General features: G+C 38.7%; 1 protein-coding gene across 3 annotated transcripts in view; it reads left to right on the top strand.

Moving 5' to 3' along the window:
• Positions 1-333: 333 nt before the first annotated feature.
• Positions 334-26,104, top strand: part of NLGN4X (neuroligin 4 X-linked) — a 422,841-nt gene continuing 397,070 nt past the window's right edge. For all 3 annotated transcript variants that reach the window (XM_036841155.1, XM_036841156.1, XM_036841153.1), the window contains exon 1: positions 334-398. The gene's annotated coding sequence lies outside the window, so the exon portion shown is untranslated. The remainder of the gene's footprint in view (positions 399-26,104) is intronic.

Below are 26,104 nucleotides of genomic sequence, written 5' to 3'. Positions count from 1 at the left end.
CAAGGAATCTTACTCCATTCCCCTAATGCTTATCAGAGAAGGAATGTCACAGCTGCAGAAGTCTTGAAAAGGAGATGCCGGGTATTTCCAAAGTAATATTTGATAAGAGAGAGTTTAAGAAGCGAGACAAGGAAGTTATCTTACTTTATTCATTGTGCGTCTCTGAATGGATTCTGGGCGATATATGACTGATAATTATAGAATGTTTCCATGTGACTAATTCCAGTTTCTCTCCCTTTTTGTCCTTTCTCCCTCTTCCATATGAATAGTTCTAACTCCCGTTTCTCTCTTGCTTTCTCTCTTTCTTCAGAAAGTCTTGGTGTTACCCACAAACACTGCAGTTCTTTCCCCATGCACCTCTAGTTCTACGAAGCCTTGAGAAGTTCCTGGCTGCCTGGGTAAGTTTCATCATATTCACCCATATTTTACTAAAGTGATGATGGCAAAAGGGAAAGAGGACCCAGTTGAAGGGTGGCTACAGTGATGGGCAGAGCCTGTGGTGATGACCAAGTAAGACCGTAAACTAGGACATTCAGCGATGATGCTGATGGTCCTCGGTGAGACAGCACTTCCGTCATCTTTGTGTGTAATTGATGCTGACATACTCCTGATGGCTCCTTAAATATGAAGTCTCATGGGAAACTTGGGAAAGTAACGTGCAGTAAAAGGGACTCCAGTCACGGCTGGGTCTTCACTCCCTACGGGGAGTTCAGACCTCAGTCCATCCCCTCGTCAGTCCATCAGAGACTCTGACAGTTACTCACATTGAAAGGTTACCTTGAGACTAAAATGACTCTTAGCTCTGATTCTCATCCATATGATAATATGCAAATAGACATTCCTTTATAAACACATGCTTTAAAAAATTAAATGGAATCATTATTGAAGACCAGTTTATGATATGCACATTCCAATTCAATTTTATATAAATCTAAATTCTCTATAAGTTTTATTCGTTTTACAATACTGATTTAAGACACATTTGTTGAGTGTGTACTATGTGCTAAGAACAAACTATTCCTAGGGAAACCATAATTTTTTTAAAAAAAACCTTCTTTCTTTTGTAGCTTGACATTAGTTGAAAGTTGTGAGAATGCTACAAATCAGCATACCTTCTGTCCAGATTTATCTAGTGTGATATTTTGCCCCATTTGTTTTATTTTTGCTCTTCAGTATCTTAGTATATTAAGAATATTAGTCCTTTAATCTGTAATAGTGCAAATATTTTCTCCTCATTCGTTTTTGATTTTATTTATGGAATTCTATACCATGTGAAGGTTGTTTTTTTTTTAATGTAGTCAAATTTATCAATCCCTTCTCTTATTAAATCTGGGCTTTGCATCATTGTTAAGAAAGCCATTTCCCTACACCCAGCTCATAAAAGAATTTTCCCACTTTTTCTCCTAGTACTTTTGTGGTTTCATTTCTTTTTACATTTAGATCTTGGGTCCACTGGGGATTCATTCTTGGGTATGGTGTGAGGAATGAATCTAATTTTTATCTTCTCTCAAACGGCTGCAGACATTTGCAATATAGCCATTCATTAAAACATCCATTATTCCCCAAATGATTTGAGATCCAGCTTCATCTGATATATGAAGCTTCTATATATCCCTGGGTCTATTTCCCTTATTTTCTACTCCATTCCATTCCATTCTTTGTTTTTTTTTGTGCCAGTTCAACATCACCATCATTATAAAGATTTTGTATATTCTAATATCCAGTGTAACTCCACCCCCCTCATAGATCTTCCTTTTCAGTATAAAAACGTGCTTTCTTTTTTCTTTACAGCATTTTTTTTATTGAATATATTTGACGTAAAACATTGTGTACATTTAAGGTGTACAACTTGTTACTTTTGATACATTTATATAATGTACTGTGATTGCCACTGTAGTGATATTTATCACGTTACATAATTATAATACAATACTGTTGTCTATATTTATTATACTGAACATTAAATCTCTGTGGCTTATTTACTGCTCATTGCAGGTTCGTAACCTTAAACAACATCGATCTTATCCCCCAACCCCATCCCCTGGTAACTGCCATTTTACTCTCTGATTTTTACGAGTTTGACATTTTTAGATCCCATGTATAAGATTAATCATACCATACTTGTCTTTCTCTGTCTGATGTTATCTCACTTAGCATAATGTACTCAAAGACCACCTGTGTTGTCACAAATGGCAGGATATCTTCTTTTCTCTTGGCTGAATAACATCCCATTGTTTATATATACCAGATCTTCTTTATTTATTCATCTGATGATGGGCAGTTGGGTTGTTTCCATATCTTGGCTATTGTGAATAACGCTGTAGTGAACAGGGAAGTGCATATATCTCTTGGAAATAACTGTTTTCATTTCCTTTGGGTATATTCCCAAGTAGTGGAATTGCTGGATCATATAGTAGATATATTTTTAATTTTTTGAGGAGCCTCCATATTGTTTTCCGTGGTGATTGGATAAAACATGCTTTTTTAATGAAAACAATCAGAATTGGTGGGACCCTTTAGGTCCAAAACTGCTGTTGAACTTGGAAGCTTAAAAACAAAAACTTTAGCGGCATCAGCCTACCCAAGCGCTCTTCAATCCACTGACGTCCCTCTGAATGCATTTGTATACATCCATGGGAATACACACCCATGTTCTATATTTGCACTGTACAAAGGAACAGCACTACCTTGATTTCTTAATTACTGATGACACAGGCTGTTAAATTTCTCTGTAACTGAACAGAACGAGCATTAGGGTTTTAGGTGGAAATGCTGTAGGATTGTCTTTTATAAACAAACGAAGACATGATAGAGAATTATAAGGCTTGCTGATATTCTATTCCACTGTCAAACCAAGGTAATTTAATGTTCAGTTAATCTCAGGAGGAGGGACGTGCTGTCTCATGTAGTCCCCTGTTGCCAATTTATATGTATTATATCAAGTAATAACCTCATCTGAACTGTAATGAAGAAGAAGTACATATTTAGCCAAACATTCTGTTTCCAAGTAGCCCATATGTCTAGAACAGATATTTCACAAGAATTTTTAAATGTGTAAGAGAGATTTAGAGTATGTTTTTCGCTGTAAAATATACTCTCTTAAAAGCTCTCATTAGTTTATTACCATAGGTAAAATTGATAATGAATTGTTAGTAAATAATTTTGAAAATTCCTTTGCAATTAAGATGCTTTAATTCTTATTTTTAATTGTCCCAGTCAATGGATCATTAAAAGCTTTCTGATAAATTTTTTGTTGACAATGATTAGGAATGCGTAAATGCAGTAAAATCCTGACTAATGGAATGCCACTGATCAAACCCCAAAATATTTTCTTTTTATTTAAAGAGATTTATAAGGAACAGGAAAATGTTTTAGGGTTTAAAAAAATCAGACCCTGAAAAACCAAGATGCCTATTTTGTACTACTTCCTAGTCTTCTCAGTTTTCTTTACTATAAAAAAAATTGAGACTGAATTTTATTCTGAAAATATTACAGATGGATATATATCATTAATGAATTGTCATTAACGTATAGAATGGCCATATTTTCTTTTTTTTTTTAGTTAATTAAATTAATTAATTAATTTATTTTTGGCCGAGTTGGGTCTAGTTGCTGCACACGGGCTTTCTCTGGTTGCGGCGAGCGGGGGCTACTCTTCATTGCAGTGCGCGGGCTTCTCATTGTGGTGGCTTCACTTGTTGTGGAGCACGGGCTCTAGGTGCGTGGGCTTCAGTAGTTGCAGCACACGGGCTCAGTAGTTGCAGCACGTGGGCTCAGTAGTTGTGGCACACGGGCTCAGTTGCTCCATGGCATGTGGGATCTTCCCGGACCAGGGCTCGAACCCGTGTTCCCTGCATGGGCAGCCGGATTCTTAACCACTGCGCCACCCGGGAAGTCATAGAATGGTCGTATTTTCATTTTATAAATATATCTTAATTTCTTTTGTAGCATGATATTAACTGTATTTGATCTAGACACATCATTTTTTTAAAAAAATTTGGGGTCATGCTGCGCAGCATGTGGGATCTTACTTCCCCGACCAGGGATTGAACCCGTACCCACCATGTGCAGTGGAAGCGCGGAGTCTTAACCACTGCACCACCAGGGAAGTCCCTAGACACATCATTTTAGAACATATGGGTGGCATGTAACCCAATAAGGAAAAATACATTTATAAAGACAAGTTAATCTTTTTACGCTTATGACTTACAGAATTGGAAAATTGCTTAGATAGTAGAATAAACCAATAAGAATATGAAAGAGCACATTTTCAATTGGGTATTTTTTCAGATAAAATATGATTAGCCTTCGTAGTTTCATTCTTGTTAAAGATGCTTATTAGATCATAAATGTCTTAAGCCAACAAATTTAAAGGTAGATCAAGTAAAAGTGTCCTATGGTACCAGGCTAATTTTGGACAATTTAGCTGCTTATATTTATCTGCACCATATTTTGCACCTGTCCTACTGAGTTTTGAGTTATTCTGTCCTCTGGCCCGTCATCTACAGGACACTGGATTGGAATTAAGGGACGGATTTCTTGTTCTGAATCAACCTCTCATGATCCCCAATTACCAGTGCCCTGTTTTCTCACCCGTAAAATGACATGTGGGCTGGTCAGCATCCAAGACAGTGGATTGGATTTGTCATCAGGTAGAAATGGCTACATCATATTCTTTGCTGAGAAGGAATGAAGGCTTAGCTGGAAACAGTATTGATCATTTAGTCTACATGGGAGCTGAAAGATGATCTAGTGGTGTGCACCCCAAACACCTGCTCCTGATGACCCTCAAATGTTGACTCTGTGTGCGTGTGTGTGTGTGTGTGTAGAAGGGAAGTTTGCCATATATGTGTAGATTTATTCCTCAAGTACCTATTCTGTTCTGTTGATTTGTTTCTCTGTCTTAATGCCAATATTATACTGTCCTGATTTTCATAGCTTGAATAAGTCTTGAAATCAGGTAGTGAGAGACCTCCAAGTTGGTTCTTCTTTGTCAAGTTTTTTTGTTTTGTTTTGTTTTTAGTTATTCTAGGTTCTTTAAATTTACATACAAATTTTAGAATGAGTTTATCAATTTTGACAAAAAGATATCCTGCTGAGATTTTGACTAGGATTGTGTTGAATCTATAGATTGATTTGGGGAGAGCTGACATCTTGGCAATACATAATGTTCCAACCCATGAACAAAGTAACCTTTTCATTTCTTTAGGTGTTCTTCAAATTCTCTCAGCAATTTTTCTGTAGTTTTCAGTGCACAGGTCTTGCACACCTTTGTCAGAATTATCCCAAAGTATTTCATACATTTGATGCTGTTGTAATTGAGGTTGTATTTTTCATTTCAGTTTTTGAGTGTTCATTGCTAGTATATAGAAATATAATTTAGATATTGATCTTTTACCTTAGAACCATGCTAAATGCACATAATAGTTCCAGTAGTTGTGTATATACCGTGGGATTTTCTACACAGATGATCATGTCATCTGCAAATGCAGTTTTAATTCTTCCTTTCCAATCTGGAGGTTTAAAAACTTTTTTTCCTTGTTTTACTGGGTAGAATCTTCAGTGCATTGGTGAATAGAAGGGCTGAGAGTGCTTCGGCACACTGTCTGCTGAGCCGAAGTGTCGGACACAGCCATTTCACACGAGAAACCCTGGTCTAAAGGGTGCAAGGTGCAAGGCCTCTGCACTCGGCACCCTATGAGCAAGTGAAACTACACTAAGCACAAAGTAAAAAAAAAAAAGACTGGCCTCCTTGGAGAGCAAGCATCGAGTGCAATCCCTCCGGTCCTATTCTTGGACAGCGGACACGTTGTTTCAAGGGCACTGATGACTTCTTGATACTTCAGTGGCTGGCCAGATATGTAGTTGGATCACATCCTGAGGTGACCCTGATGGGGCATTCTGTACAGCCGTGTGGCTCACAGGGTCTTGGTGCTCCGGCTGGGTGTCAGGCCTGAGCCTCTGAGGTGGGAAAGCCGAGTTCAGGACATTGGACCACCAGAGGTCTGCCAGCCCCACATAATATCAATTGGCAAGAGCTTTCCCAGAGATCTCTGACTCAGTGCTAAGATCCAGCTCCACCAAACAGCCAGCAAGCTCCAGTGCTGGACACCCCGTGCCAAGAAACTAGCAAGACAGGAACACAACCCCACCCATTAGCAGAGAGGCTGCCTAAAATCATAACAAGTTCAAAACACCCCAGAACACACCACCAGATGCGGTCCTGCCCACCAGAAAGATAAGATCCAACCTCATCCACCAGAACACAGGCACCAGTCCCCTCCACCAGGAAGCCTACACAACCCACTGAACCAACCTTACCCACTGGGGGCAAACACCAAAAACAACAGGAACTACGAACCTGCAGCCTGCGAAAAGGAGACCCCACAGTGTTTGCTTAACACAGTAAGTTAAGCAAAATGAGAAGACAGAAATACGCAGCAGATGAAGGAGCAAAGTAAAAACCCACCAGACCAAACACATGAAGAGGAAATAGGCAGTCTACCTGAAAAAGAATTCAGAGTAATGATAGTAAAGATGATCCAAAATCTTGGAAACAGAATGGAGAAAATACAAGAAACGTTTAACAAGGACCTAGAAGAACTAAAGAGCAAACAGACAATGACGAACAACACAATAAATGAAATTAAAAATTCTCTAGAAGGGATCAATAGCAGAATAACTCAGGCAGAAGAACAGATAAGTGACCTGGAAGATAAAATAGTGGAAATAACTACTGCAGAGCAGAATAAAGAAAAAAGAATGAAAAGAATTGAGGACAGTCTCAGAGACCTCTGGGACAACATTAAACGCACCAACATTCGCATTATAGGGGTCCCAGAAGAAGAAGAGAAAAAGAAAGGGACTGAGAAAATATTTGAAGAGATTATAGTTGAAAACTTCCCTAACATGGGAAAGGAAATAGTCAATCAAGTCCAGGAAGCGCAGAGTCCTATACAGTATAAATCCAAGGAGAAACACACCAAGACACATATTAATCAAACTATCAAAAATTAAATACAAAGGAAAAATATTAAAAGCAGCAAGGGAAAAGCAACAAATAACATATAAGGGAATCCCCATAGGGTTAACAGCTGATCTTTCAGCAGAAACTCTGTAAGCCAGAAGGGAGTGGCAGGACATATTTAAAGTGATGAAGGAGAAAAACCTACAACCAAGATTACTGTACCCAGCAAAGATGTCATTAAGATTCAATGGAAAAATTAAAACATTTACAGACAAGCAAAAGCTAAGAGAGTTCAGCACCACCAAACCAGCTTTACAACATATGCTAAAGGAACTTCTCTAGGCAGGAAACACAAGAGAAGCAAAAGACCTGCAATAACAAACCCCAAACAATTAAGAAAATGGTAATAGGAACATACATATCGATAATTACCTTAAATGTAAATGGATTAAATGCTCCAACCGAAAGACATAGACTGGCTGAATGGATATAAAAACAAGATCCGTATATATGCTGGCTACACAAGACCCACTTCAGACCTAGGGACGCATACAGACTGAAAGTGAGGGGATGGAAAAAGATATTCCATGAAAATGGAAATCAAAGCTGGAGTAGCAATTCTCATATCAGACAAAACAGACTTTAAAATAAAGACTATTACAAGAGACAAAGAAGGACACTACATAATGATCAAGGGATCAATCAAAGAAGGTATAACAATGGTAAATATTTATGCACCCAACATAGGAGCACCTCAATACATAGGCAAATGCTAACAGCCATAAAAGGGGAAATCGACAGTAACACTGTCATAGTAGGGGCCTTTAACACTCCACTTTCACCAATGGACAGATCATCCAGACAGAAAATTGATGTGTCTCAGGGAGATCAGCTCGGTGCTTTGTGACCACCTAGAGGGGTGGGATGGGGAGGGTTGGGGGGAGACGCAAGAGGGAGGGGATATGGGGATATATGTATACGTATAGCTGATTCACTTTGTTATACAGTAGCAACTAACCCAACAATGTAAAGCAATTATACTCCAATAAAGATGTTAAAACAAAAACACCAAACAAAAGGTTCAGGCTCAATCTTCAGTAATTTCATAATTTTGTAAGGGTGCACAGAATCATGTAGAGATGAACAGTAACGGATAAAGGGCTTTCACAGCTGTGACTTCAGCCGGGATTGACGAGAAAATGCTACTGGAGGGAGAAAAGGAAAATGAATATTTATTAATAGAATAAAGTGTCAGGGCCTTAAAATCTAAGGAGATCCATCATTTCATATTCAAGGCTGGATGCTTTCAAAACAGAAGGTTCAATACAATGACCCCATGGCTGAGCCATAGACCAGAAAATTTCACAGGCGCTGCCGTCATTCGGACCATGGGGGACTCTCTGGAGATGTTATTCCCGTTTCATCCTCTGTTAACACCACCTGAACAGGGCAACATCACATGAGTTATCACTTCAAGAATGCTATGACAACAATTGCCTTCACGTTTTAGGATACGCAGAGCTATGTGGTCTGGTCATTCACCCAGAAATTAATATATCATGTCTGCATACTTTCTCTGTATATGGTAGTGACAGTCTCTGTGCTGACAGCTTCGGAATTATTAGTAAGAATTTTTTCCCTCCCATGACTTCATCAGTTCTGCCCTGTACCTTATAAGTGCAGTGTTTAGCCAACCAACAGAACCTCTTCAAATCATCTTGCATATTTTGTCCCCATAGATCCCCTTCCCTGTGCTTCTTCTATTTCCATCAGTTAAGACCCAGAAAAGACTGTTTCCTTTTGGTGAAGTGTTACTCACCGGACCTGAACATCTTAAAAAATTTAAAATCGGAAATCAAAAAAAAAAAAAAAAAGTGCTGAGAGCAAACATACTTGGCTTGTTTCTGATTTTATGGGTGAAGAATCCACCATTAAGAATGCTATTAGTTGTACGTTTTATGTAGATGCCTTTTATTGTGTGGAGGACTTGCCCTTCTTTTTTTTTTTTTTTTTTTGAGCATAATTAAAAAAATTAGGACTACATTTTGAATTTCAACAAATTTTTTTGAAAATATCAAGATGATCTTTTTTTCTTTTTTAACTGGTTAATAGGACATTGATTTTGAATGTTAAAACACACATTTTTGAAATGATCCTCCTTGGTCACGATATATTATCCTTTTTACACTGTTTTAATACAGTTTGCTAAACATGCATTTAGAATTTCCAACTCTATGTTTATGAGGAATATTGGTCTGTAGTTTCCTGTTCTGTGCTCTGTCCAGTTTTGTACAACAGTATATTTTCATTTTTCCAGTCGTATATGGCAGCATATACTATTGTTGTCATGTTTTAGTTTTACATATATTATAAACTTCACATTACATTCCTATCATTTTTGTTTAAAGCATCATTTTTTAAAAATTGGGGTATAGTTGTTTTACTATGTTGTGTTTCTGCTGTACCGTGAAGTGGAGTTCCCTGTGCTATGCAGCAGGTTCTCATTAGTTATCTATTTTATACATATTAGTGTATATACGTCAATCCCAATCTTCCAATTCATCCCACCCCCCCTTTCCCCCCTTGGTGTCCATACATTTGTTCTCTACATCTGTGTCTATTTCTGCCTTGAAAACTGGTTCATCTCTACCATTTTTCTAGATTCCACATATATGTGTTAATGTACGATATTCGTTTTCCTCTTTCTGACTTACTTGACTCTGTATGACAGTCCCTAGGTCCATCCATGTCTCTACAAATGACCCAATTTCATTCCTTTTTATGGCTGAGTAATATTCCATTGTATATATGTACCATAGCTTCTTTATCCATTCATCTGTCAGTGGACACTTAGGTTGCTTCCATGACCTGGCTGTTGTAAATAGTGCTGCCGTGAATGTTGGGAGGCATGTGTCTTTTTGAATTATATAAACCATCAGTTATTTTTAAAGATATTTAAATAAGAAAAAAATATAGGTTTATCAAGGAGCTACTATTATGTTCTTCACTCTTTTATGTAAATGCAGATGTCCATCTAATATCATTTTTCTTACACCTGAAGGAATTCTTTGGACATTTATTGTAGTGCTGGTCTGCTGGTCATGAATTCTTTCTGGATTTGTATATATGTCTTTTCTCCACCTTTGTTTGATTTAGAGATATTTTTGCTGGGTATAGAACTGTACGTGACCGGTTTTGTTGTGGTTTTTTAGTACCTTAAATATGTTTGTTACATATTTAAGAAGTCTAAAGTTATTCTGATCTTTGTCCTTTATACAAAACATGTTTCTTTCCTCTGGTGCTTGTGAAGACTTTGTCACTGGTTTTGAGCAATTTGATTATGATGTGTCTTGGTAAAATTTTTCTCGTTTCTTGCACTCAGAGTTTGTTGAGATTCTTGGATCTATATAGGCTTCTAGCTTTTTTTAAGTTTTGAAATTTTCTGGCCATTATTTATTCAAATTATTTTTCAGTCCTCTTCTTTTTCCTTTGTGTATTCCAAACACCAATATATAAGGATACTTGATGCTGTACTACAGTTAATTTATGCTTTTTTTCTGTCTATGTACAGTTGACCTTTAAAGAACTTGAGGGTTAGGGGCACTGACTCTTGGGTAACCCCCTATAACTTTATAATTGGCTATCCATATCCATTGTTCTGCATCTGCTGATTCAATCCACCAAACATCATGTAGCACTGTAGTATTTATTGAAAAAAAAATCCACTTATAAGTGGCCCCCAAACAGTTCAAACTCAGGTTGCTCAAGGGCCAACTGTATTTCATTTTGGTTAGTTTCTGTTGCTATGCTTCAAATTCTCAAATACTTGAATGTATTGATAGAACATTGTAGATTTTACCACTTTGGAGTGGAGTAATTATTTTTCCTATAAAAATGTTAGGTTTTATTCTGGGCTGTAGTTAAGCTATTTGGAGGGAGATTGATCTCTTCAAGTCTTGCTTAGCATGTTTGGCCGGCAGACCCTGAGCAGTGCTCAGGCTGCGGTGAATGATTTCCTTCTTACCAAGGCTGCACCTTCCTCAGCACTCTGCAATGTCTTATGGTTTGTGGGATTTTTTTCCCTTCCAACTGATGGGGACAGGCAGTATTTGTGGTCCTCTGTGAGCACTGAGCAGTGTCCCACCGAGTCCTTTTGGAGGGGTATATCCCCATCCGTGGGTCATATGCATATAGTGTGTTAGTCATATGTGTTCGCTCGTTAGTCGTCTGCTAAATACCCGGCGGGGGGACCCTGCAGTCCTTTGGGGTTCTCTGTGCAGCTCTCGCTTCTCCTGCAAACTCTATCCTGACAACTCTCACTGCCTTGTTCTCTCTAAACTCTCAGGTCCATCACCTCAAATCAGGGCGTCTGCTGGGTTCTGCCTGGATCTCCTCCTTGCACCATGACCTGGAATCCCTCTCCGTGCAGCTCTCGCTTCTCCTGCAAACTCTATCCTGACAACTCTCACTGCCTTGTTCTCTCTAAACTCTCAGGTCCATCCCCTCAAATCAGGGCGTCTGCTGGGTTCTGCCTGGATCTCCTCCTTGCACCATGACCTGGAATCCCTCTCCGTGCAGCTCTCGCTTCTCCTGCAAACTCTATCCTGACAACTCTCACTGCCTTGTTCTCTCTAAACTCTGAGGTCCATCCCCTCAAATCAGGGTGTCTGCTGGGTTCTGCCTGGATCTCCTCCTTGCACCATGACCTGGAGTCCCTCTCCGTGCAGCTCTCGCTTTCCTGCAAACTATATCCTGACAACTCTCACTGCCTTGTTCTCTCTAAACTCTCAGGTCCATCACCTCAAATCAGGGCGTCTGCTGGGTTCTGCCTGGATCTCCTCCTTTGCACCATGACCTAGGATCCCTCTCTGTGCAGCTCTCGCTTCTCCTGCAAACTCTGTCCTGACAACTCTCACTGCCTTGTTCTCTCTAAACTCTCAGGTCCATCACCTCAAATCAGGGCGTCTGCTGGGTTCTGCCTGGATCTCCTCCTTGCACCATGACCTAGAGTCCCTCTCCATGCAGCAGCTTCACCATCAAAGCGCTCATCTCATTTATTCCCCATCTTTCTGGAATCACTGTTATCCATTCATTGATATCCAGTGTCCTGAAAGCCATCGCTTTACTTTTTGTTTCTGTTGGGAAAGTAACTCTCCAAGAACTAGAAGTCTTAACTTTCTACACCTCAAGTTATATAATTTCTCGTTAGGAGAAGACCTCTGTAACATTTGATCTGGCTATGAGGATTATTGACCTTCTGTATTCGAGAGCATTTTTTACGCCAATAATATTGCCACCTGGCTACTTTCCCAAATGCAAAGATGTATTTGCTACTGTCTTCAGGCCCAGTTTCCCTTGGTTTTAGAGAAGGAATGTGGAGGAAGGGTTAGGAGGCTATAGAGTCAGGGTCCAGAATCTATGGGTTTTGTATCATGGCTCCCAGACTCACCTGCTGTGTTCCACTGGGGAACTTCTCAAAACTTTCCACGCCTACATTTTGTTATGCATAATGTAGGAGTAACAGTAAAACTGCCTTTTAAGGCAATTGTGAGCACTGTTTGTAAGACATTTGGACCAGTGGCTGGCACTTAATAAGTACCACATATGGTTGTTAAAAAAAAAAAAAGGTAAATCCAAAAAGGAATTACAAATGTTGCAGCGAAATAATGGGAAAGTACTATCTGTGATTTCAGGAACCATTATGTAGACAAATAGCTCTCTCATTCCAGTTGTAATGGTTTTATCAATAAATTATGCTTAAATCTTTTATAGCATTATATCACATCAGTATTTTTTTTAAATGAGTCATCTTGACAAGACTGAAATTAAATCATTAATCTTATTTTTAATTCAGAATTCTAATGATACTTGCTACTAAATACATAGAGTAATTACCAGCCCTCCAGCTACTCACTAACAAAAGAAAAAAAGAAAAGGGTTTTTTTGTGTTTGTGTGGAAAAAGGATGACCATGTACTTAAAAGGGAAATGTTAAATGACCTGACGGAAGAATCAGGTGAGCGTCCAGAAACTCAAACATTTGGTGGATTCAGGAGAGCACATTTTCTAAGATTTGCTGTTTGAAATTGAATGTATAGCAATTGAAACTGAATGTATTTCATGTGTTTCCCAGGAGGGCAGGACAGAATGGGGAGGTTTCCCAACCATGATGGTATAATCCAAATGTGGGAAGAACTAGGGGTAGCATTTTAATTACCCCTTCACTTTCTTTTTTTTTTAATTTTTAAATTTATTTTTATTTATTTAATTTATTTTTTTAACTTTTTATTTTATACTGGAGTATAGTTGATTAACAATGTTGTGCTAGTTTCAGGCGTACAATGAAGTGATTCAGTGATACATGTACATGTATCTATTCTTGTTCAGATTCTTGTCCCAATTAGGTTGTTACAGAACATTGAGCAGCGTTACCCAGTCACTTTCTGCCTTGAATCCTTTTGCATATAAAGCTTAATCCTGCCATCTCCCTAACTTCTTTATAATTCCAATTCAGTGGTTGTAAAACAGCATCATCCAGGTGTAGGACACTTATGGACTTAGAGGAGACATGAGTTCAAGGTACTACATCAGGTGATCAGAACTGGACACATGGGTTGGGAAAACAGGGTCCTACAGTGGGACACTTATTTGGGCATTTTCTCTTGTCTGTATTCTGAAAGGTCAGTGTTCTTGGAGCAGGAAGTTTGGGTTTATGTAAGTTCTGATTCGCCAGTCTCAAGAGGCAAGGTGCTGGTTATTGAATGCTACGTGAGCTCAGAGAAATAGGAGAAGGCAGGCGTGCCTTTGTCATGTGTCATCTTGACTTTGCTCAGTGGCATCTCCCAGAAATCCCTTTCCTGTGTGAATCGCCGCAAAGGAGATCATCCTTGGGGCGGGGGGAGGGGTCAAGCAGCCGCCGTTTCGCGCGTCACCCCCACTGTCTCCGATCTCCTGACTCACCGTGTCGGTGTGAAGCGGCGGCTGGGTCTGCACGTCCTCCATTCTCTCCGGCCCCTCCCGCAGCTTCTCCAAGGCACAGGTCAGGCGTGGATGGCCGTCAGCTCCCTGAGGAGGGGCCCCGCGTTCTGCAGGAAGCCCTCATCGCCAGGGTCAAGGCAGCTGTCGTGACCAGCGCCGGTCCACCCTTGTGTGGTTCCACCGGCGCTTGTGGGCTCAGCCTGCGCCCCGTCCCTCCCACCCGGGGCTCCTCTTCCCTTCCTGACCGCTGCCCTGTGGGCTTCCAGCTCCGGCTGGGCGCGTCGGACGCAGAGACAGCAGCCTCACGGCAGCAGCTCGCCCAGCTCTGCAGTGGTGTCAGCAAAGCTCTGGAACGAATCCCTCCAACCGTGTACAACTCTACAATGCCTGCGACTGGATGGAGAGAAGTATAGCTTATACCTATAATCAGTTTACCTGTATCTATGGGATATACTGGATAGGGAGATGTATATGTGTGTGGTGTGTGTATGTATGATGTATACATAAAACATAGAGAATATATGTGATACATAGATAGATGGATATGCCTTATATACATAAGGTTGGCCAGAAAGTTTGTTCAGGTTTTTCCGTAACATCTTAAGGAAAAACCCGAACAAACTTTTTGGCCAGCCCAATATTTATATGGAATATATGTAATATCTGTATCTTTCTATATCCGATATATATCCATCAGTATACGAATCTACGTATCTATAGATATACCTCTATGATTATATATTATCTATCAATATATTGTTGATATTGATACCATCTATATGTGTATCTTATATCAAAGCTCTGTAACAAAGTTACATGCATTCTATATGGGGTGTGCTTCCGTGATAGCACCCTGATTGATTTTCAGGAATAGAAAAAAAGTAAGAATCACAGTCAACATATACATAAGCGTCATGCCCCGGCAGTGAGAATAAATACCTTCCTTTCATTGCAGTGCATCTTGAGACTCTTGTTAAGCCCACACATCGAATGAAAGTACGCACCGGGGTGGGTTTTTTCTTCCACGATTTCGAAAGAGAAATGATCGCCAGTGGAGATAGCGCTGGGATGCTTTAGTTTAATAAGTAATGAAAAGAGAATTGCTTTTGAGTGTCTGAAGAGTGAATTTTTTTCATGCTAGATAATATTCTTTATATTCATTGGTTTATAGTCTTCAAGAAACAACAAAGAATAGGATTTTCTTCCTACTCCTTTAAAAGTAAACACATGGTAAAATGAGTGCAATCATGAATTATAGATTTGTTTAAAAGAGCCAGAAATTAGATAATGAGAGTGACTGTCTTTAAAGATTTTTATCTTTCTGCATTTCTTAAAAAATAAGAGGAAAAAAATAAATAGGGATGCCCATGTCTTTTGATCAGGAAGTAGCCAGAGGTAGAAGGTGACAACTCAGCGCCTCATATTTCCAAAGAGGGGAGTCGCTTGGCTGGGATTCAGAAAGGCAAATCCCTTTCTTTTCTTTTCTTTTCTTTTTTTTTTGTTCTGTTGTTGTGGCAACTTTAAGTCCAAAGTTTGTCTCTCATCTCTGACACACGTCTCATGTGTCCTAACACCAAAGATTGATGATGCTTTAATATGCACGACAGTTCCTACAAGACCAGAATAGCTAGTCAGATGTTTAAGAATGGAATCCCCAAATCTTCAGTGTTTCAGAGAATAGTTTCCCTTAAAGAGGTGCGTCTCAGATTTTAATGGGCACATGAGTCACCTGGGAAACTGGTCCAAATGCAGGTTCTATAATAGATGGAAGAGGCGTCCTAAGGTTCTGCATCTCTTACAGGCTCCCAGGCAGTGACAATGCTACTGGTCCAAGAGGCATACTTCTTAATAGCAAAACCTTAAAGACCGTGGATTCATAAGTTCCTTAAATGTGTTTCTTTTCTTTTTAAATTGTATTTATCTTATTATTTATTTGGTTGTGCAGGTCTTAGTTGCAGCTGGCAGGCTCCTCAGTTGCAGCTCGTGGGCTCCTTAGTTGTGGCAGGTGGGCTCCTTAGTTACGGCATGCATGGGGGATCTAGTCCCCTGACCAGGGATCGAACCTGGGCCCCCTGCAGTGGGAGTGCAGAGTCCTAATCACTGTGCCACCAGGGAAGTCCCAATGTATTTCTTTTTAAGTGAGGGGTATGGTGACTAAATTATATCATAAGTAGTATCTTCGAGACATATTTATTTGCCAGTGTAGGGTGGCACTGCTTTTATGAACGTTTTAAACTTTTTCTCAGCGACTTCACAATAAAGGATTTGGGATTGCGATGAATAGTTTGGATATTCTTTACTTCTTCTACAGCTGACTTAGATGTGCATTGCAAAGCTTTCTTTGTAATTGATGGTACAATGTGTACCTGTTTTCTTCAATTAAGGAGCCAATTTATCTACCTATCCCCATGCAGAATTTTCAAGACTAGGGTTTAAAAGAAATGGTCAAAAAACATGTTTGATTTTGAAACACTCTTTAGTTACATCCCGACACCCCAAAGTGAAATGGAAATTTAGCAATTATTCTCTTAATTCAGAGCCCAAGCCATGTTGAGACCTGAATTATGAGGTAAGGTTATTTTGACACGAAACAAAGTAACAGCTGAAGGCTTAAGAAAAAAGCGACGGATTGGCCATAGAAAAAGCAAAGGGGAAGAAAGAAATGTGCTTTATAAAAGACAAAAGACAAAACAAATTCACAAACAACAGTGATATTTAGAAACAAGGTAACAGATTAAGAATAAACACATATGAAATCCAGGCTGCTTCCATAATCTGTTGGTGATTTAAATTTAAAGATAACTGTAAAAATGCCTTTGTAAAGATGGAAGTTCATCATTTGTTTTCTTTGAAAATGTAATAATGCTTCCATGAGTCCCATAATTTCTATGGTATTTTGCAAGCAGTTGGCAGTAAACACAAGATAGAAAAAAAACTGATACTTCTTTAAAAAGTGGTGATAATATTCAAGTCTGTGTAATGGTAATTGGATTGAGGATGTTATTCATTAATTAATTATCCTTTATTTTTCATAAAGGATCACAGAGAGCAAATAACCTGTGATGTATAAATTTTTAAAATATGTATTTTTTCTTTTTAAAGGGTAAAGAGAAATGAGATTCTAGTATGGTGCCCATTTTGGGGATGCAAGTATGTGTAAGATTTGAAAATCAAAGACGTGGTCCTAATTTTCAGTCTAACGGCATGACGCCACCTAAACCGTGGATGACGTGTTTGAGCCTGTCTTTCAAGCAATCACACTGTCCTGCGTAACAGCCAAGGTTCCTTCTACCTCTTAACTCTATGGCTTCTATTCAGCAAGCCTGCGATGGGATCTGAGAATTTGCTTTTATAACAAGTTGCCAGGACCACTTCCATATTGCTGATGTAGAGACCACAGTTTGAGAACTACTGTTTTATATCATAGCATCTCCAATTGGTTGCTTAGCATGTTCTTACCTTTTTTGTGTGTTGGTGTGTGTATGCAGGAATTAATTACCAATTAGAAGTGCTCAATTTTCCTCTTCTTGCTCTTGTATGATACAAATTATAAATACATACCTATGTGCGCTGTAGAAGAAAATAAAGAAAAAAAAAAGGAAGAGTGATGGCTTCAATATAAACAGAAACCTTCCGTTGCTTTAGAAATACATAAATTTGTAGCTGAGGCTTCCTATCGAAGGAAGAGCTCCTAGAAAAATTTTCAGAGGATTTGTAACCATTTAAGAAAAAAAGATGCTTAAGATTTGATTACATCTTAAAATGAATTGATGTTGCCCCTTCTAACATACCACTTTTGGTATTAAAATATTCCATTTTCAATGAAGAAATCTGGTATGATTCAGGGTACCATGAAGGACAATCAATTCTTACATCTCTTGGCCCCAGGGAATTCACAGCAGGGGTTGTATCCAAAAAATCGTCCTGCAGAACAAGACTGAGGAGGCCATGCCCGATGCCATATATCTGGATATGTGGCAGTGGCCCATCCTGATCCGGACTGATTTCTAGAGTTTCGTTCCTTTACAGAAAGGGGAGTTTTCTCATAGGGGGATAGAAACGGTTCATGAATTTACTGGCCTAAAACAACACAACCTTATTATCTTACATTTCTGGAGGTCGAGATTCTGACATGGGTCTCGCCAGGCTAAAAATCAAAGCATTGGCAAAATTGTATTCCTTTTGGAGGCTCTAAGGGAGAATTTACTGCTTTGTCTTTCCCAGCTTCTGAAAGGTGCCCCCATTCTTTGGCTCAGGGGGACCTTGCTTCATTTTCATAACCAGCAACAGAAGTGGGATTCCTTCTCACTTTGAATCACCCCCTTGCCCCCCTCTTATCTGTATAAGATCCCTGTGATCACGCTGAGGACACCAGTATAATCCAAGATAATCTCTCCAACTCAAGGTCCTGAACTTAATCAAAATTGCAGAGTCTCAAAAGTAAATGCAAAGTCTCTTCTGCCATGTAAAGTAATATATTCACACATTTTAGGGATCAGGGCACAAGTGTCTTTGGGGTGACCATTTTCCTGCCTGCCACAAACTAAAACATAACCAGCCAGTCTTAGGAAAGGATGAAATAAGGCCATGTCTTTAATCTCATCCCTTTCCCAACAGATTCGAGTAGGATATGGCAGGCTTTGGCAAACAGCAAGTGGATTTGTTTGCTTCACATTATCTCATTAATTCATTTTTGCTGGCTTCTCTCCTGATAAATGGTGTTCTGTAGATCCATGAAAGAACTAGTTGGAAAAATTAGCTGTCACCTCTTACCTCATTTGACTTCTACTTTGGATAGAAAAGAGGCTGTTGAGAAGAGACTGCCTATAATTTGCTTCGTTCTTATTTTTAATTTATATAATTTTTAATATATAATTTTATATAACTACAGCTGATTTATAATATCATGTTAGTATGTGGTGTACACAAAGTGATTCAGTTTTTTTTATATATATATATATATATATATATATATATATATATATATATATATATATATATATATACACACACACATACATATTCTTTTCCAGATGTTTTTCCATTCTAGGTTATTACAAGATATTGAATATACTTCCCTGTGCTTTACAGTAGGACCTTGTTGTCTACCTATTTTATACATAGTAGTTTGTATCTGCTAATCCCAAACTCCTAATTTATCCCTCCCCTCCACCTTTTCCCTTTGGAAGCCATAAGTTTGCTTTCTATGTCTATGAGTCTGTTTCTGTCTTGTAAATAAGTTCATTTGTGTCATATTTTAGATTCCACATATAAGTGATAGCTTGATATTTATCTTTCTCTGACTTACTTCACTTGTATATATGTATTTTTAATCAAAATTGGATCACACTGTACCTACTGTGCCTTTCCCTGTTTTCCTCACTTTAATATATTCTGATCCTCCATGTCAGTTTAGAGCTCTGTCATTATTGGATGAGTACAGAATATTCTGTTATATATCTGTGCAAGTGTATATAGGAAATAAATATCCCCTCTCCTTGACACTCAAGTAGTTTTTTACATATTGTGGTTTTTAAAAAAATTTATTTTATTTATTTATTTTGGCTGTGCCGGGTCTTAGTTGCGGCATGCAGGCTTCTTAGTTGTAGCATGAGGGATCTTTTAGTTGCGGCATGTGGACTTCCTAGTTGCGGCATGCAGACTCTTTAGTTGCGGCACGCGGGCTTCTTAGTTGCAGCGTGTATGAGGGATCTAGTTCCCTGACCCGGGCCCCCTGCATTGGGAGCGCAGAGTCTTACCCACTGGACCACCAGCAAAGTCCCTATATATTGTTTTAACTTGACAAAATATCTTAATGTCTTAAACGTGTCTCCTTGCTTAATTTTTCAAAAATTTCTTCAATAATCTATAAAACATATTCATCCAAGTGGATTTTAAAACATTTCTTCAAGTTAGTACTTTGATATTTTGAATGAATTTGCATTAATTTGCTTTCAGTAGAATTCATCTTTATAATATTAAGACCTTCCTAGACCTGCAGGAGCTATCTCTCCCTATCTAGTCAGGGATTTTTATTCAATCAGGTCTTTTTTTTTTTTTTTTTTTTTTCTTCCCCCTGAGTTAGGAATCCATCTTTCTTCATATAGATCCAGAAACTTACTAATTTTGTTCCTCTTTCTATTTGTAGCTATTGTAACATTTTAACATTATGTTTCCTAATTGATTATGGGTTGAACATAAGCAAACATTGATTTTCTGTTTTATAATAGTTAACGGTAACATTTTTTTAAACAGTGAACTCTTTTATCACTGGGCTTCATCATGAACATATATCACTTTGACTATTTTAAGTTGAGCCTTGTGGTCAAATATTAAACCATCTTCATATATCAGTGATTTTGCTTCTTCTATCAGATGTGTCCTATTATCATTTTCTGAAGAAAAATTGTAAACAAAAACAGTGAGAATTCTTGTCATGTCATTGATTGACATTAAGGGAAAATGTCTGGTGTTTCACCTTTAACATGACTATACTTTTGAAATAAGTATTTTTTGAAATCATGTTAGGAAGTTTCCTTCTCTTGCTATTTTATTAAGAATTATTAGGTATGGATATTGAATTTTATCAAATTTATTAATGTTATCTAATTTGTGAAGGAAACTGCTTACTCTTTCTGCCATGTGTCATTTATACATTGAGCTATATATTTGGACTTTGGAATATTGACCTGCCTTGCAGTCCTGAAATAAACCATGTTTGGTAATGACTTTGTTCTTTTAATAGTCTTATTACTTTCTCTATTCTTGGAAATTTGTAAACACATAGGAATCCTGTTCTTCAAAATTTAAAACAACTCATTATATATTACGACATAATTCTCTGACAGCCTTCTCAGTTCCTTTTGGAGTCATTGGTCTAAATCATGGGTCTTCTTGAGTCAATTTTGATAATTTATGTTTCAGCAAAAATAATACCCCAATTCATCCTCATTTCCAAATGTTCTATAATATGTGAAAGATCTTTGATAAGTGTTTTAATTTCTCTATTTGATATATAATTTTCTTCCCTCTTTTTGGATATCTGTTAAGTTTTAAAAAAATCTTTTATAGTTATATATCTGACATTATATTTTGTCATTTGTTCCCTAGAAAGTCATACCTTACGTGTCTGTTTTTGTGCCACTACCATACTGTTTTGATGACTGTAGCTTTGTAGTATAGTCTGAAGTCACGGAAACTGATTCCTCCAGCTGTATTCTTCTTTCTCAAGATTGTTTTGGCTATTCGGGGTCTTTTGTGTTTCTATACAAATTGTAAAATTACTTGTTCTAGTTCTGTGAAAAATGCCATTGGTGATTTGATAAGGATTACATTGAATCTGTAGATTGCCTTGGGTAGTTTGGTCATGTTAACAATACTGATTCTTCCAATCCAAGAACATGATATATCTTTGCATCTGTTTTGTGTCATGTTCAATTTCTTACATCAGTGTCTTGTAGTTTTTAAAGTACAGGTCTTTTGCCTGCTTAGATAGGTTTATTCCTAGGTATTTTATTCTTTTTGATGTGATGATAAATGGGATTGTTTCCTTAATTACCCTTTCTGATATTTTGTTGTTAGTGTATAGAAATGTAACAGATTTCTCTGCATTAATTTTGTATCCTGCAACTTTACCAAATTTCTTGATGAGCTGTAATAGTTTTCTGGTGGTGCCTTTAGGATTTTCTGTGTATAGTATCGTGTCCTCTGCAAACACTGACAATTTTAATTCTTACTTTCCAGTTTGGATTCCTTTTATTTCTTTTTCTCCTCTGATTGCTGTGACTAGGACTTCCAAAACTATGTCGAATAAAAGCGGCAAGAGTAGGCATCCTTGTCTTGTTCCGATCTTAGAGGAAATGTTTTCAGTTTTTCACCATTGAGCATGATGTTAGCTGTGAGTTTGTCACATATGACCTTTTGCAGCAACATAAATGGACCTAGAGATTATCATACTAAGTGAAGTAAGTCAGCCAGAGAAAGACAATATCACATAATATCACGTTTATGTGGAATCTAAAAATGATACAAATGAACTTATTTACAAAACAGAAATAGACTCACATAGAAAACAAACTTACGTTTACCAAAGGTGAAACTGGGGAGGAGGGATAAATTAGGAGTTTGGAATTAGCAGATACACACTATATATAAAATAAACAACAGGAATGTACTGTATAGCACAGGGAAATATATTCAGTATCTTGTAATAACCTAGAATGGAAAAGAATCTGAAAAAGAATATCTGAACCACTTTGCTGTATACCTGAAACTAACACAACATTGTAAATCAACTATACTTCAATAAAATTTTTTTTAAATGTTCAAAAAAATCATATCTAGCATGATTTTTTTTTAATTTTTAAAATTATTTATTTATATATTTATTTATTTGGTGGCATCGGGTCTTAGTTGCGGCACACAGGATCTTTGTTGCAGCACGTGGGATCTTCATTGCTGCACACAGGCTTCTCTCTAGTTGTGGCATGTGGGTTTTCTCTTACTTGTGGTGTGCAGGCTCCAGGGTGTGTGGGCTCTGTAGTTGTCGCTCGCGGGTTCCAGAGCACGTGGGCTCTGTAGTTTGCGGCAGGCGGATTTCTCTCTAGTTGAGGCGCGTGAGCTCAGTAGTTGTGGCACGTGGGTTTAGTCGCCCCATGGCATGTGGGATCTTAGTTCCCCGACCAGGGAGAGAACCCGCATCCCCTGCATTGGAAGGTGGATTATTTACCACTGGACCACCAGGGACGTCCCATAGCATGATTTTATAAAAATACATTTTCCTCTTCTCTAATTCATTAACTTACATTATTATTTATATTAATTTTTTCTATTTGTTCTCATCTGTCTTTAACCTTCTTAAATGAATGCTAAATTGCCTATCTTCATTTATTTTTGCTAATACAGGCAGAGCTCATTTTATTGTGCTTCGCAGATACTGCATTTTTTACAAATTGCAGGTTTGTGGCACCCCTGCCTTGAGCAAGTCCATGGGGGCCATTTTTCCAACAACATTTGCTCACTTCATGTCTGTATGTCACATTTTGGTAATTTTAACAATATTTGAAACTTTTTCATCATGACTACATTTGCTATGGTATCTGTGATCAGTGAGCTTTGATGTTACTACTGTGACTTGCTGAAGACTCAGAAGATGGTGAGCATTTTTTAGCAATAAAGCATTTTTTTAAAAAAAATTGTATTGAAATATAGTTAATTTACAATGTTGTGCTTCAGGTGTACAGCAAAGTGATTCAGCTATACAGATACATATATATCTATTCTCTTTTAGATTCTTTTCCATTATAGATTATAACAAGATATTAAATATAGTTCCCTGTGCTATACAGAAGGTCCTTTTGTTGTTTATTTTATATATAGTAGTGTGTATATTTTAATCCTAAACTCCTAAATTATCCCTCCCCCCCTTTCCCCTTTGATAACCATAAGTTTGTCTTCTCTGTCTGAGTCTATTTTTGTAAATGAGTTCATTTGTATCATATTTTAGATTCCACATATAAGTGATATATGGTATTTGTCTTTCTCTGTCTGACTTCACTTAGTATGATAATCTCTGGGTCCATCCGTGTTGCTGCAAATTGCATTATTTCATTCTTTTTTATGGCTGAGTGATATTCTATTGTATGTGTGTATATATATATATAAATATACATTTTAAAATTAAAGTCTGTACTTTTTTTAGGCATAATGCTATAGCACACTTAACAGACTACAGTCTAGTGCAAACGTAACTTTTATATGCACTGAGAAACAAAAAATCTTTGTGACTTGCTTTACTGCAGTGCTCTAGAACTGAACTCACGCTATCTCTGAGTTTTGGCTGTAAACCAGTTCAAAGCTGTGCTATTTTCCGGGAGCCTGACCTGCCGGGCATGCTATCAGTTAAATATAAACTTCTCACACTGTTGACTTTTCCTCTACTGATGCAGTTTTAATATTCAGCTTCTGTCCAGCCTCGCCTCCTTCTTAATCTCCACATTTTTGCCAGAATCTTAATAATTCCAATTATCATGGGTAATACACTTAAATTCTCCATTACCTGCAAGACATCACTTAAATTCTTCAGTATCTTATAGTCTGTCCTTTCTGATCTGACCTGACCTACTGGTTGACCTTCAAGCCCTACAACCTCTATGTGAATCCTACTCTCAAGCTTTATGGGTGGTGAATTTGATTCTTCAAATGGACCACAAAACCTCTTCCCCAACCTTTGCACTTGAAAGAATGTTATTCACCAAGAGTCAGCCCCATCGTTCAGTCATGTATGAATTCTTCTGCCCTCCGTATCAGAGCTAAGCACTTCCTACTTTCTTCCAGACCCGACCACCCTGCTCCTACTTCTGTATCATTTCCACACCATGCTTCACTTTCTCCTCTTTTCTTTTCCCTCCCATCTCTCCTGATCCTTCAATGTATCCTCGCCTCCTGACAGAGGAACTGCTGAACAGAAGATGTAAGAATCCATTTTTTGTTGAAAGAACACATCAGCCACGATTCACTCATCCCACCATGTCTCATGATGTTCTTCCTGGTTCTGGTCCATCATCTCGCACGTAATCATGCCCGAAGGTACAGATACTGAGCAGGTAATCCAAATCCCGTGAGAATGCCGTTACACGGCCTTTTTGACTTAATAATGGTTTAGCTCCCTCTTGGACAGGACCAGTCCCTGGCATCTTTGTGAATTTGGTCGTAGAGCCAAAACCAGAGGTGACTTTTCAATCCCCGCGGTGTAAGGAGGCAAAGCTGAGCCCCACAATTGCTGATCTGAAGATATCATTAAGGTGTAAGGATTGAAGTCCGTTCCCCTGAAACATACTCTGATATTTTGCCCATTAACAGCTGATTGCCTTCTCTCCCCTTTCCTACCAAGCCTTCCCTGTCCCATCTATTCCTGCACCCCTCTACCTGGGCTGCCTGGAGCCCATACCTGCTATGTTGGCTGCACCCGCAGCCCCAGTCTCCTGGGTAAACCAGGAAAACCTGCTCCAGGAAAATGCAGCTCTCAGACCATCCAAACAAAAAAGGAATAATCAAAATATATTAAGAGGCAGTTTAAAAAATTCAGTTTAAGGAAGAAGAAGAAGAAGAAGGGGAAGGAGAAGGAGAAGGAGGAGAAGGAGAGGGGGAAGGGGAAGGAGAAGGAGGAGAAGGAGAGGGGGAAGGGGAAGGAGGGGAAGGAGAAGGAGGAGAAGGAGGGGGGAAGGGGAAGGAGAAGAAGGAGAGGGGGAAGGGGAAGGAGGGGAAGGAGAAGGAGAAGGAGAGGAAGGAGAAGAGGAAGAAGGAGAGCTCTTACCACTGTTGCTAATCGGAGTACAAATCGGCATCATTTTGGGAGGAATGCTTTTCAGCAGTGTGCTTTAGCAACTGGACAACTGTTGCTTGTCAACACTGTAGATGAATCAAGGTGGCCATCCTCTTAGTTGTGAGCGTCATGGCCTATCTCTTAGAAACCCCTGACATCACAGACGGGCAGGGCTACAGCACTGTGACATCACTGTGGGCTGGGACTTGCTCCAGCTGAGAGATGAGAGAGGCCTCTCAGCCTTGGTCCTGTCCAGCCCAGCGAAAGGTTCAGGACAGGTATCAGCTCACCTGCGCTGGGACCTGTTGTAGAAAATGATCATTGTAGGATACAGGCAGTAGAAACCACTCTTTTCCTCCCGTGGCTGGTGTTAGACATCCATGGGGGCACAGAAATGGAAGAAAGTTCATAGAAACTGTGTTTATGGATGGAGGCTGGTCAAGGAGTTGACACACTCCAGACTGGATTCTCATCAAAGATGTTTATATTGGGTTCCCAGAAGGATCTTCACTTCAAATGGGACCGTCCCTTGTGCCATCTGTCATGGCAGTGGGAATATGTAGGTGAAGAGACTGAAGCCGGAAGACCCTTTACCACTAGAAAGCAGACTCTGAAGGAGTCCCCCTCCTTCACGAGGTTCATCTCCATATGCAAAGGTATGGTACATTCCTCACAACTTATGGTCTGATCTGGATACGTGATCATTAACTCACGTCCATACATTATTCCTATTTCCTTTTTACCAAACATCCCTTGTCTGTTCTGGCATCCCGTCCGGGACACCTCGTTCCATTCAGTCCTCAGTCACCTTAGGCCCCTCTTGTCTGTGACAGTTTC

Source organism: Balaenoptera musculus, chromosome X (assembly GCF_009873245.2).
Source record: "Balaenoptera musculus isolate JJ_BM4_2016_0621 chromosome X, mBalMus1.pri.v3, whole genome shotgun sequence".
Lineage (NCBI taxonomy): Eukaryota > Metazoa > Chordata > Mammalia > Artiodactyla > Balaenopteridae > Balaenoptera > Balaenoptera musculus.
Note: the sequence above shows the minus strand (reverse complement) of the source record. Positions and strands in the feature narration are given on the sequence as shown.